We start from the raw sequence: 10,965 nt of genomic DNA on the forward strand, positions 1-10,965 counted from the left end.
CAAAATCAGATTGATTATATTCTTTGCAGCCAAAGATGGAGAAGCTCTATACAGTCAGCAAAAACAAGACCGGGAACTGATTGTGGCTCAGATCATGAACTCCTTATTGCCAAATTCAGACTTAAATTGAAGAAAGTAGGGAAAACCACTAGACCATTCAGGTATGACCTAAATTAAATCCCTTATGATTATACAGTGGAAGTGAGAAATAGATTTAAGGGACTAGATCTGATAGAGTGCCTAATGAACTATGGACTGAGGTTCATGACATTGTACAGGAGACAGGGATCAATCCTGTACAGTACAGGATTTTGGGGGGCTCCAAAACCACTGCAGATGGTGACTGCAGCCATGAAATGAAAAGACGCTTGCCCCTTGGAAGAAATGCTATGAAAAACCTAGACAGCATATTAAAAAGCAGAGACATTACATTGCCAACAAAGGTCTGTCTAGTCGAAGCTTTGGTTTTTCCAGTAGTCATGTATCGATGTGATAGTTGGACTATAAAGAAAGCTGAGCACCAAAGAGTTGATGTTTTTGAACTGTGGTGTTAGAGAAGACTTTTGAGAGTCCCTTGCATAGCAAGGAGATACAATTAGTCCTTCCTAAAGGAAATCAGTCTTGAATATTTATTGGAAGGACTGATGCCGAAGCTGAAACTCTAATCCTTTGGCCACCTGATGTGAAGAACTGACTCATTTGAAAAGACTCTGATGCTGGGAATGATTGAACGCGGGAGGTGAAGGATGAGATGGTTGGATGGCATCACTGACTCAATGGACATGAGTCTGAGTAAGCTCCGGGAGTTGGTGATGGACAGGGAAGCCTGGCGTACTACAGTCCATGGGGTCGCAAAGAGTCGGACACAACTGAATGACTTAATTGAACTGAACTGAAAGCTGTTCTAAAAAATAAACAAATTTTTTTTAATATTTAAGCACCCTTGATTTCATAAGAATGCTGGTGATTATCCTCTGAAAAGCTGGAGAGAATAGGGGGAATGATAGTGCCACCTGTGACTCAATCAGGTTTCATCTCTAAGAAAAGTCCTGTAGATCTGTAGTGAAGGTCAAAGTCTTGAGCGCTTAGTCCTGTCCGACTTTTTGGGACTCCGTGGACTGTAGCCCCCCAGGCTCCTCTGTCCATGGAATTCTCCAGGCAAGAATACTGGAGTGAGTTGCCATTTCCTTCTCCAGGGGATTTTCCCAACCCAAGGATCAAACCCCAGGTCTTACAGGCAGATTCTTCACTGTCTGAGCCACCCAGGAAGCCCCACAGATCTATAAGCATTATTCTACTCACAGGCCTTTGTGATGTGAGGCTAATGTGTAGCCCGGGAGTGATTGCCTTTCAGTTCCTCCCAGGGAGTCAGTCTTTTATAGCTGCTGTTTCACCTGTGATGGCGCTTGACAGAGGTGAAATTGGCGAACACGGCAAACACAACCCAAAGCAGCCCCGAAGCCAGGAAAGGCCTTCCACTCGCCCACGGGTGTGCTCTCCGAGTCTTCTCAAGATTTATTTTCTCTATTTGACTGCCATTTCCTGGAAATGATGGAGGATGTTGCTCATCAGAGACTGCACAAGCTTCAGATCAGGCCACTGTCTGGAAAGACAAGGTGCTCCTGCTAGCGGAGTGAAAGAGGAGAAGGCCACGGATGTCAGAGCCGCTGTCACGGCCCCGCCTCCTGCTGCTCAGATACACGGCTGACAACCCATCATCTAATCTCTGTTCATGCAGATGAGGAGTCAAAAGATCGTTCTATTGCATTTCCAAGGAAAGATTGCTTTCAGTTAATACTATGATTTTTAAATAGCAGATTTTAGCTTTACTACTTTATTATGATTCACTCCCGTTTAATTGTCTCATATTTTATTTAGGACCGCCAGTGCTGGATGGGGCCAGGGAGGGGGATACAGAGCACGGGGAATTTTAGTGGTCCAGAAACCTGACTGCATCCTGGATTCAGTTAACTCCTGTGAGCCCAGAGCCACTGCACCCAGTAATGAATAAACCATCTCTGTCAGGAAATGAGAGGCAAGTCCATGTTCTGTGATCACTGTCTGGGGTAATCTCTCCTAAAACATGGGGCGTTTGTGTCCACTCATCACCAGCTTTACACCAACTTGACCTTCTTGTGCAGTAGTCTGACTTGACTTGTATCTGAGTCAGCTGGGGCTGCCATAATAAAATACCACATACTGTGTGACTTAAACTACAGATCTTTATTTCCTCACACTCCTGGAGACTATGAGCTCAAGGTGCCATCAGTGTTGGTACTGGTGAGGTCTCTTTGACTTGAAGATGGCCACCTTCTTGCTGTATTCTAATACAGCCTTTTCTCTGAGCCTGCATGGGGAGAGAGAGACCTCTGGTTTCCCTTCCTCCTAGAAGGACACCAACCTTATTGGATTCAAATCCTGCTCTTAAAACTGCAGTTAACCTTAATCACCTCCTTATAGACCTTATCTCCAAATACAGTAACATTAGGGATTATAGCTTCAACATATGGATTTTAGAAGGACACAATTTAATCCCTAACAATGTAAAAACATAGCACATATAATTTAAATAAAGTAGTAGAAAACCATGAGCATTGGAGAGAAAAAAAGCTAAGTTTGGGATTAGGGTTACTAGAGGGGTCAAAAAAAATAAGAGAAGAAGTCATTTGGCTTCTCTAACTTGTTTCTTAATATAAAAAATGAGAATAAAAACAATGCCTATAAATCAGAGTTGTCATAAAGCTAAAAATGTGACAAAGCATGTGAAAATGCATTATAATGGTTAATAGCCTCCAATTATATTAAATTCTGGGCCCACTGGTTCTGGAAGTGAGTGCAAAAGTAAAGGATTCAACAGGAGGCAGCAGACTTCAGTAGTGCCTCAGTCCATGGAGCAGCCAGGGCAAGCTTGGAGCATCCCAGAGTGTGACCAGCCATGCACTTCCTGTATCTCTGCAGCCCCCAAAAGAACACAGGCTGTTTCCTCTAGACAAACAAGTTCTCAATACAAAGCTCAATCAGGTAAAATTTACACCCCAGGGCATTTACTACTGCTGATGGAAGGGATTTTGGAAATTAGATTGAGGTAATTCAGTGCTGCCAATTGCCTGGGCCCGGGCTCCTTATAACTGATACCTCCATTTAAAGGATTGATCAATGAATGGACCTGATCTGCCAGGGCAGGACTTTTACCTTGAACAAATAAATTTCAGTAACAAAGGACAGAATTTCTTTGATCCACGTGTTAAGTAGCTTCTGTCGTGCCCAACTCTTTGCAACCCCTGTGGATTGTAGCCTGCCAGGCTCTTCTGCCCATGGGATTCTCCAGGTAAGAAAGCTAAAGTGGGTTGCCATGCCCTCCTCCAGAGGATCTTCCTGACCCAGGGATCAAACCTGAGTCTCTTGCATTGGCAGGCAGGTTCTTTGCCACTAGTGCCACCTGGGATCCATGCAAGTCCTTTATCTCCAAGGCTATGCATTAATCCAAGGCAAGGCAGGTGCAGGTCCTAACCCCAGGCCTTCTGGTTCGCAGCTGTTTAGTGTATCTAATAAATATTGGGTTGGCCAAAAAGTTCCTTCAAGTGTTTCTCAAAGCTAAGGTGTTACAGTAAATACCCGAACAAACTTTTTGGCCAACCCAATAGTACTGTGCACCAGCTGTGATGGGTTCCAAGAATACACCAAGAACATAGGTAGATACTGTTCCTGTCATCATGGAGCTTATACTCTTAGAAAAGACAGATATTAATCAAGTAGTTATACACATTTTTAATGAAATATTTACTTTCAAAGGTAAATGGTGTCATGGGAGTGTGAGGTGGGTGACCCTGATGACATAATTGACATGTGAGGATGAGTACCAGTTAACTAAGAAATCATTAGGAAGGAGAAAGAAAAGAAGTCAGGTAGAAGTTCCTATGGTGAAGGGGTCATGGCAGGTGGAAGGGGTGTTAGCAGAGTGGTGTGGTTGGTGTGCTTGAAACAAAGAAAGAGGGTGGCTTCTGGGATGAGATAATGCTGGAGAAGCAGTAGAAAAACTACAGAGACCCTTATAAGTCACGTTATACATTTTTTTAATTTCATCCTAGAAGCAATAAGAAACCATTAACATATTTTAATCTGGGCAAAAAAGATGATGTAGTAAGATTTGCTTTCTTGGATGGATCCCTTTGTTTGTGGTATGGAACACTGTTTATTGAGAAAATATAGATAAGTGAGGCTGTTATTGGGAAGCTCTGATAGCTGTTCTGGCCAGAGACCACAGTAGCCTGGAGCAGGTGCCATTGTGAAGATTCATTCTTTCCTCAGATGTTTATTGAATGCTTCTGTACACTATTCCTGTGCCAGGGCTAGAGACTATTTGAATAATTAAGAGATTATAAAAAGACATGCTGATGACCTGTATGTGGAACGCAAGGAGAGAGAGCTGTTGAAAATAATGTCTAAGTCTTTGACTCATCAGATACAGAACAGATAGTGGAGCTGGAGGGGGCCCATGTTTAGGGAAGAAGAGTGAACACTTGGACCTGGACGTTTGGGGTTTGCAGTACCTTTGAGAGGACTTGAGGAGATATCGGGAGGGACAGCAGATGAAGAGTCCACAGCGCAGAGGGGAGGTGTGTGAGTCACCACATAAGGATGGGAGAGGAAGACACAGATGCAGTGACATCCTTCAGGGCCAGGGCAAAGTGTGAGTGAAAAAGAGCACCCAGGGCTGGCCCTCAAAGGGCAACTAGCTATTTACAGCTGAGATTAGAGGAAGATGAAACCTGGAAGGGAGTCCAAAAAAAGACTAAGAAGAGAGATAAAAGAAAAACTTAGGGCAGTGTAAGTCATGAAAACCAAGAGCAGCAGGAATCGGTCAATAGTGGAAAATTCCACTGATGGGTCAAGTGAGAAGAAGACTGAAAAATATTCATTTGATCTGTAACACGGAGATCATTGATTACATTTGTGAGAACAGTTAGAGTGAAGGGACAGTCACCAAATGGGAGCCGGAAGAGAAGTGAAGGAGAGGTGAGAATGTAGAGAAAATTCTCTGGAGACCTCTGGCTCTGAAGCAGCTGAGGTGGGGGGAAGAGAGAAGACACGAGTGGTTAACTGGATGATTTTCCCACAATGCACTGTTCTGCTTTGCCTCTGATGCGCCAAGATTTCTACCTCTATATTCCCTGTTTCACAAAAAGCACATACACTCGGACCTCAAGTGTCATAGGGGAATCCCTAGGGATCAGCTCAGAGCATCCGCTCTGGCTCTAACTGTAGGTGAACACACTGCATTTGTCAAATCATCCCATGAAATAAGGCCCCAGGAAAGCCATGGCCCACAGTCAGGAAGCTATTTGGAAGGGTTCCAAGCGTGAGAAGAAAACATTTGACAGCCTATATCTGTATTAAGAAAATTGCCGCTCTGGGTAAGGTTTCAATAGGAGCAAGTGTTTCTGCTAATGCAGTACATTCGCCAGTAACAAATCCACTGTTTGACATGGCAAGCAATGGTGACAGATCTGTGTTCCTAAACACTCCATTTCGCTAACTGAAGCCGTCTCCTTCCTTAAGCATTAACTCACTGAATTCTGCCACTCAGATAGACTGCCTGAAGCAGACGGGTGTTCCTTGTGATCTCACAAACAGTACTTCTCTATAGCTCCTTTTTGTTTTAATGCACGAGCTTTAAGGTGGTAAAAAGTTGCAAACTGTCATTTGTCACTTTTTGGTGGCAATAACTTAGCATCTAATGAGCAAAACTTGCAACTCCTGCCCCAGGCAGTGCAAAAGCTCAGGAACTACTGCTGGGGGTACAAAGAGGAGACTTTACAAAGGAAATAAGTGTGGCTCAGACATGGAAATCAGGCTGAGAAAACAAGCACTTGGGTGTGTCTGGGGAGCAAATGCAAGAAAGAAACTTTAAAGGCAGGTCACTGATGCATATTAAACTTAAAAGGGGCAGCTAATGCCACAGGAGTGATAAGAATAAAGTAATAATCATAATATTGATATAGCCCTCATTTATCAAGTGCCACATACTGTGTCCCATGCACTGTGCCAAGGGCTTTGCCAGATGATCTCTTTGGGTCATTACAGTAATCTCATGAACTGTTCAAAGAATCCGACAGCTCCGAACTTCAGTTTAGAAATCCTCAAAACAGAAATTATAATGATGACAGATCACGAAGCTAACAAGTTTTAGAGACAGATTTTGAACTCAGGTGCATCTGACTCAGGAGAACAAAGCTTTTAAACATTGTGTCAGGGACTGGACAAGAAATAAAGAGATCTGGAATTTTCACCATAGTGCATGCATGCTAAGTCTCTTCAGTCGTGTCCAACTCTGTACAACCCTATGGACTGTAGCCCGCCAGGCTCCTCTGTCCATGCGATTCTCCAGGCAAAGGTACTAGGGTGGGTTGCCATGCCCTCCTCCAGTGAATCTTCCCCACCCAGGGATCGAACCACATCTCCTGTGGCCCCTGCATTGCAGACAAATTCTCTATCACTGAGCCACCACGGAAGCCAGTTTTTATCACACCTGGCTACAAATGAACTGTGTGGCTCAGGATCAGAAAAGTACAATAATTTTTTTGAGTTTCACATCTACAAAATGAAGAGTTTCATTTTTCTATGAAAAAAATGCCATTGGAATTGCATTGAATCTATAGATTTCTTTGGTTGATATGAACATTTTAATAATATTAACTCTTTCAATGAGCACAAAATGTCTTTCCTTTTCTGTCTTCAGTTTCTTTCATCACTGTCTAATAGTTTTCAGTGTACAAGTCTTTCGCATCCTTGTTAAATTTATCTCTGTGTATTTTATTCTTTTTAATGCAATTGTAAATGAGATTGTTTTCTTAATTTCTCTTTCTGATAGGACATAATAAGTGACAAAAAATGCAACAGATTTTTGTATGTGGATTTTGTATCCTACAACTTCACTGAATTAATTAGTCCTAACAGTTCTCTTTTTTCCTGCTTGCTCTGGCTAGTGTTTTCAGTCCTGAGTCAAATGAAAGTAAAGAGTGCATGCACCTTTGTCTTGTTCCTGATCCTAGAGGAAAGGCTTTCAGCTTTTCACCATTGAGTATGATGTTGACTTTATTGTCTGTATTGTCTCGAGGTACATTCCCTCCATACCCACTTTATCCACTTCGTTAATCCTCTGGCTGCTTTTAAGATTTTTCCCTTTGTCGTTGGTTTTGAGAAATGTGATTATAATGTGCCATGGTATTGTTTTCTTCATATCATTTGCACTTGGGATTTATTGAACTTGTATCTGTTGATGTACAGTTTTATCAAATTTGGAAAAAATTAGTCATTATTTCTTCAAATATTTTTTGTCCATTTCTCCCCTTATTTCAAAGAATCCAATTACATGTATTTTCTGCCACTTGAAGTTATCACACAGCTCGCTCATACTCTTTTTATTTGCTTTAAAATGCTTCTCTGTATTTTATTTTGGATACTTTCCTATGTCTTCCAGTTTACAAATCATTATTTCTGAGGTATAAAATCCACTGTTAACTTGCCCAATGTATTTTTCATCTCATTTATTGTAGTTTTCATCTCTAGAAATTTGATTTAGATCTTTTTATATCTTTTCCATCATGACATAACATGATTAATCTTTTCTCTGGCTTCTTGTAGAGTACAGTTACAATAACTGTTTTAATGATCTTGACTGCTAATTCCTTCATCTAGTCACTTCTAAGTTGGTTTTGATAGATTGGATTTCATCCTCACTCTGAGTTTTACTTTCCAGCTTCTTCCTATATCTAGCAGTGGTTGGCTGCGTGCTGACCTTATGAATTTCACCTTACTGGGTGCCAGATAGTTTCATAATGCTTAAAATATTCCTGAGCTTTGTTCTGAGATAACAGTGACATTACTTGGAATCAGTTTGAGCCTTTTGGATCTTGCTATTAATCTTTATTAGGTACGACCATGGCAATGTTTAATCTGGGACTCATTTTGCCCTGCTACTAGGGCAAAACTCCTGAGTACACTAACCATTGCCCTATAAATTACAATGTTTTTCCATTTGTCTGATAAGAGCGAGAACTATTCCTGGCTCTGCATGAGCTCTGGACAGTATTACCTCTAATCTTTTTTAACACTTTTTGCCCTGGTCTCTAATAGTTTCTTTACACACATGCTGATTGGGGCTCAGGTGAAGAAGCCAGGGGTCTCTAGAGTTCCCTACAGAACTCTAGAACTTCTGGAATTCCTTCTCTGTGAAGTTCTCTCTAACCTAGCCCTCTGCTCTGTGAACTCTAGTCACCTTGGCCCTCCTGATTTCTCAACTCTGTCTTCTAAATTCAGGCCACAGTGCCCCATCTAGGGGTCTCCTCTGCCTACAATGCCTGGAAACTCTCTCCAGGCAATAACCGGGGACAATCACGGGGCTCATCTTACTTGTTTCCTGTCTCTTAGGGATCATTTGTCTTCACTGTCCAGCATCCAGTGTCTTGAAAACTACTGCCTTAAATATTGTGCTCAGTCTTTTTGTTTTCGTAAATCCAGTCCCTGTTATCCTCTCCAAGCTGAAAGTGACTACTTTTAATATAGCATAGTTAGTAATAGCTGTATTACAGTAGAGCAAAATACGAGTGGTGAAATTCTTAACACATTTTTGTAATTCCTAAACTTGACATGAAAACGGTGCTTGTATCATATGTATGTGAATATCTGCTCTAAGTCAGCCACTATGGTAGACCAAATATGTTTATATTGTACTTTAAATATCCATTATCATAAATTTGTAAACTAAAAATGACAACTTTAAATAATAAAAGATAAAATACAAAAAATATATGACATCCAGTTAGTGAATGGCAGAGAAATGATGGAATAAACTCAGACCTATCTAACTTCAAATCTTGCCACCCTTTCAGAAAGATATGCTACCACCAATGTGTTCATTTGATGAGCTGTTGAAATGATTATTATGTGTCTAGACTGTGGCAGACTTTGTGATAACAGAGATGATACAAAAGAGAGCATTGTCCTGGCACTCAAGTGACTTATAGGCTGTTATAGAATGGGACACAAATGTGAAATAACTGGAGAAAAAGGAGTTGCTAGACCATGTTCTATACTTCTGAATGAAAGCGAGTGAGGGAAAGACAAAAAAAAAGAAATTTATAAATTGGTACCTTCTCACCCTTTCTCTCCCATCGTGATATGTGCAGTTGACTCTTCCTTGTCATCTTCTACAGGACTTTTAGGATCAAGCGATTCCTGGCCAAGATACAAAAGCATAATTGTCCCATTCTCAGATGGATTCAGATGAAACTAATAATAAAATCAGGTTCCATTCCAAGAAGAGACATTGAAGAAGAACCAAGCTGGGTCTATGAGGAATTGCACATTCAATGGCATGCATATTTATGCTGTATCCAATTCACTAATGCCTTACCATATCAAGCTGAAAATGTCACCACTATCTGGAAATTTGCACGTTTTCTTAGGAAAATGATTTTTCTCTTTCTCTTTATGCTTCTTCACTAGTTTGGTTCCACAATAATACATGAAAACATATATTTGGAAAAAAAGAAATTGATGTATTTCCCTTTTTGCCTTTCAGCTGTGATTTTTGGCCTGAAGTTGTGCAACTCTCTGATGAAGAGTTATGTCCTCCTCATTAAAACAAATGTCTTCTTTTTTATTAGAAAACTATGTTCACTAAGTTTGACCCATTTGGGGGACCACTCAGTGTCTCTGGGAAAAATAAAAGTGTTCAGTGACCTTGCAGATGGAGCTACAATTGGGTATATCAAAAGGAAAGAATAAAAGGAAGACAGGGACAGAAAGAAACAAGTAAAAGATAGAAGTTGACTCAGCAGATTAATGTTACCATGGATCAAATTTAGAACATTTTAATAAGCATATTGCCTGGAATTTAAAATATAAAAGCAATTGTTCAATAAAACAAAAACTCAAAACAGACAGCTGAAAGGGCTCATGGAAGATGAGACCACAGAAAGAGTTGAAATGCTGTCCTCAGGAGAGAAGTAGAGAGAAATAGCACACCATTACAAAAGGAAGGTCATGTTGGGAGCAGCACAAAGGAGACTAGACATGGCTGAAAGTTCACTAGAAACATAGGCAATAGACTTAAGGAAAAAACAAGCAAATGTAAATAGAAATCCACAAAAAAATTAACAAGATATGGATACAATTTAAAATGGAAAGATTAAATAAATCCAACATATTTAAAATTAGTGCTCCTAAAGAACAGAGAATAAAATTATTCTTACACATGTGACATACAAATAATATTTAATTAGATACAGATATGTGTACACAATTTTTTTAGAAACAGAAGAAGCATTGCATATATAGATCAAAAAGTCATCCCATGTCCCTGGAAATTTTGATGCAGAGTGGTCATCACCAAAATGAAATTCAAACAAGTGTCTGCCAAGGTATGAATGGATAAAGTATATGTGTGATACATATGTGTGTGTGTGTGTGTGTGTGTTGTGTGTGATGAGAAAGAAGGAACTCCTGCCATGTGTGATAATAGGGATGGACCTTGAGGGCATTATGCTAAGTGAGATGTCAGACATGCTTGTGTGCTAAGTCACTTCAGTCATGTCAGACCCTGCAACCCTATGGACTGTAGCCCACCTGGCTCCCCTGTCCACGGGATTCTCCAGGCAAGAATAATGGAGTGGGTTGCCATGCCCTCCTCCAGGGGATCTTCCCAATCCAGGGATCTAACCCTAGTTAGATCCTACCTAACTAATCCTAGTTAGATCTGCATTGGTAGGCAGATTCTTTACTGCTAGCACCATCTGAGAAGTCCGAGATGTCAGACAAAGACAAATACTACTGTGTAATATACCTTTTATGTGGAATCCTAAAAAGCTGAACTCATAAAAACAGAGTAGGATGGTCATTACCAGAGGCTGGGGGAAGGAGAAACTGGAAAAATGTTGTTTGATGGTTCAAACATGCAACTAG

At 40.8% G+C, this 10,965-nt stretch overlaps 1 pseudogene; it reads left to right on the forward strand.

Annotated features, from left to right (window-relative positions):
* Positions 1–1,399: 1,399 nt before the first annotated feature.
* Positions 1,400–9,356, forward strand: LOC147344302 (large ribosomal subunit protein eL39-like; annotated as a pseudogene).
* The last annotated feature ends 1,609 nt before the right edge of the window (positions 9,357–10,965 follow it).

Source organism: Bos grunniens, chromosome 26 (genome assembly GCF_055505025.1).
Source record: "Bos grunniens cultivar Pamir isolate PY7600 chromosome 26, Bosgru_T2T1.0, whole genome shotgun sequence".
Taxonomy (NCBI): Eukaryota; Metazoa; Chordata; class Mammalia; order Artiodactyla; family Bovidae; genus Bos; species Bos grunniens.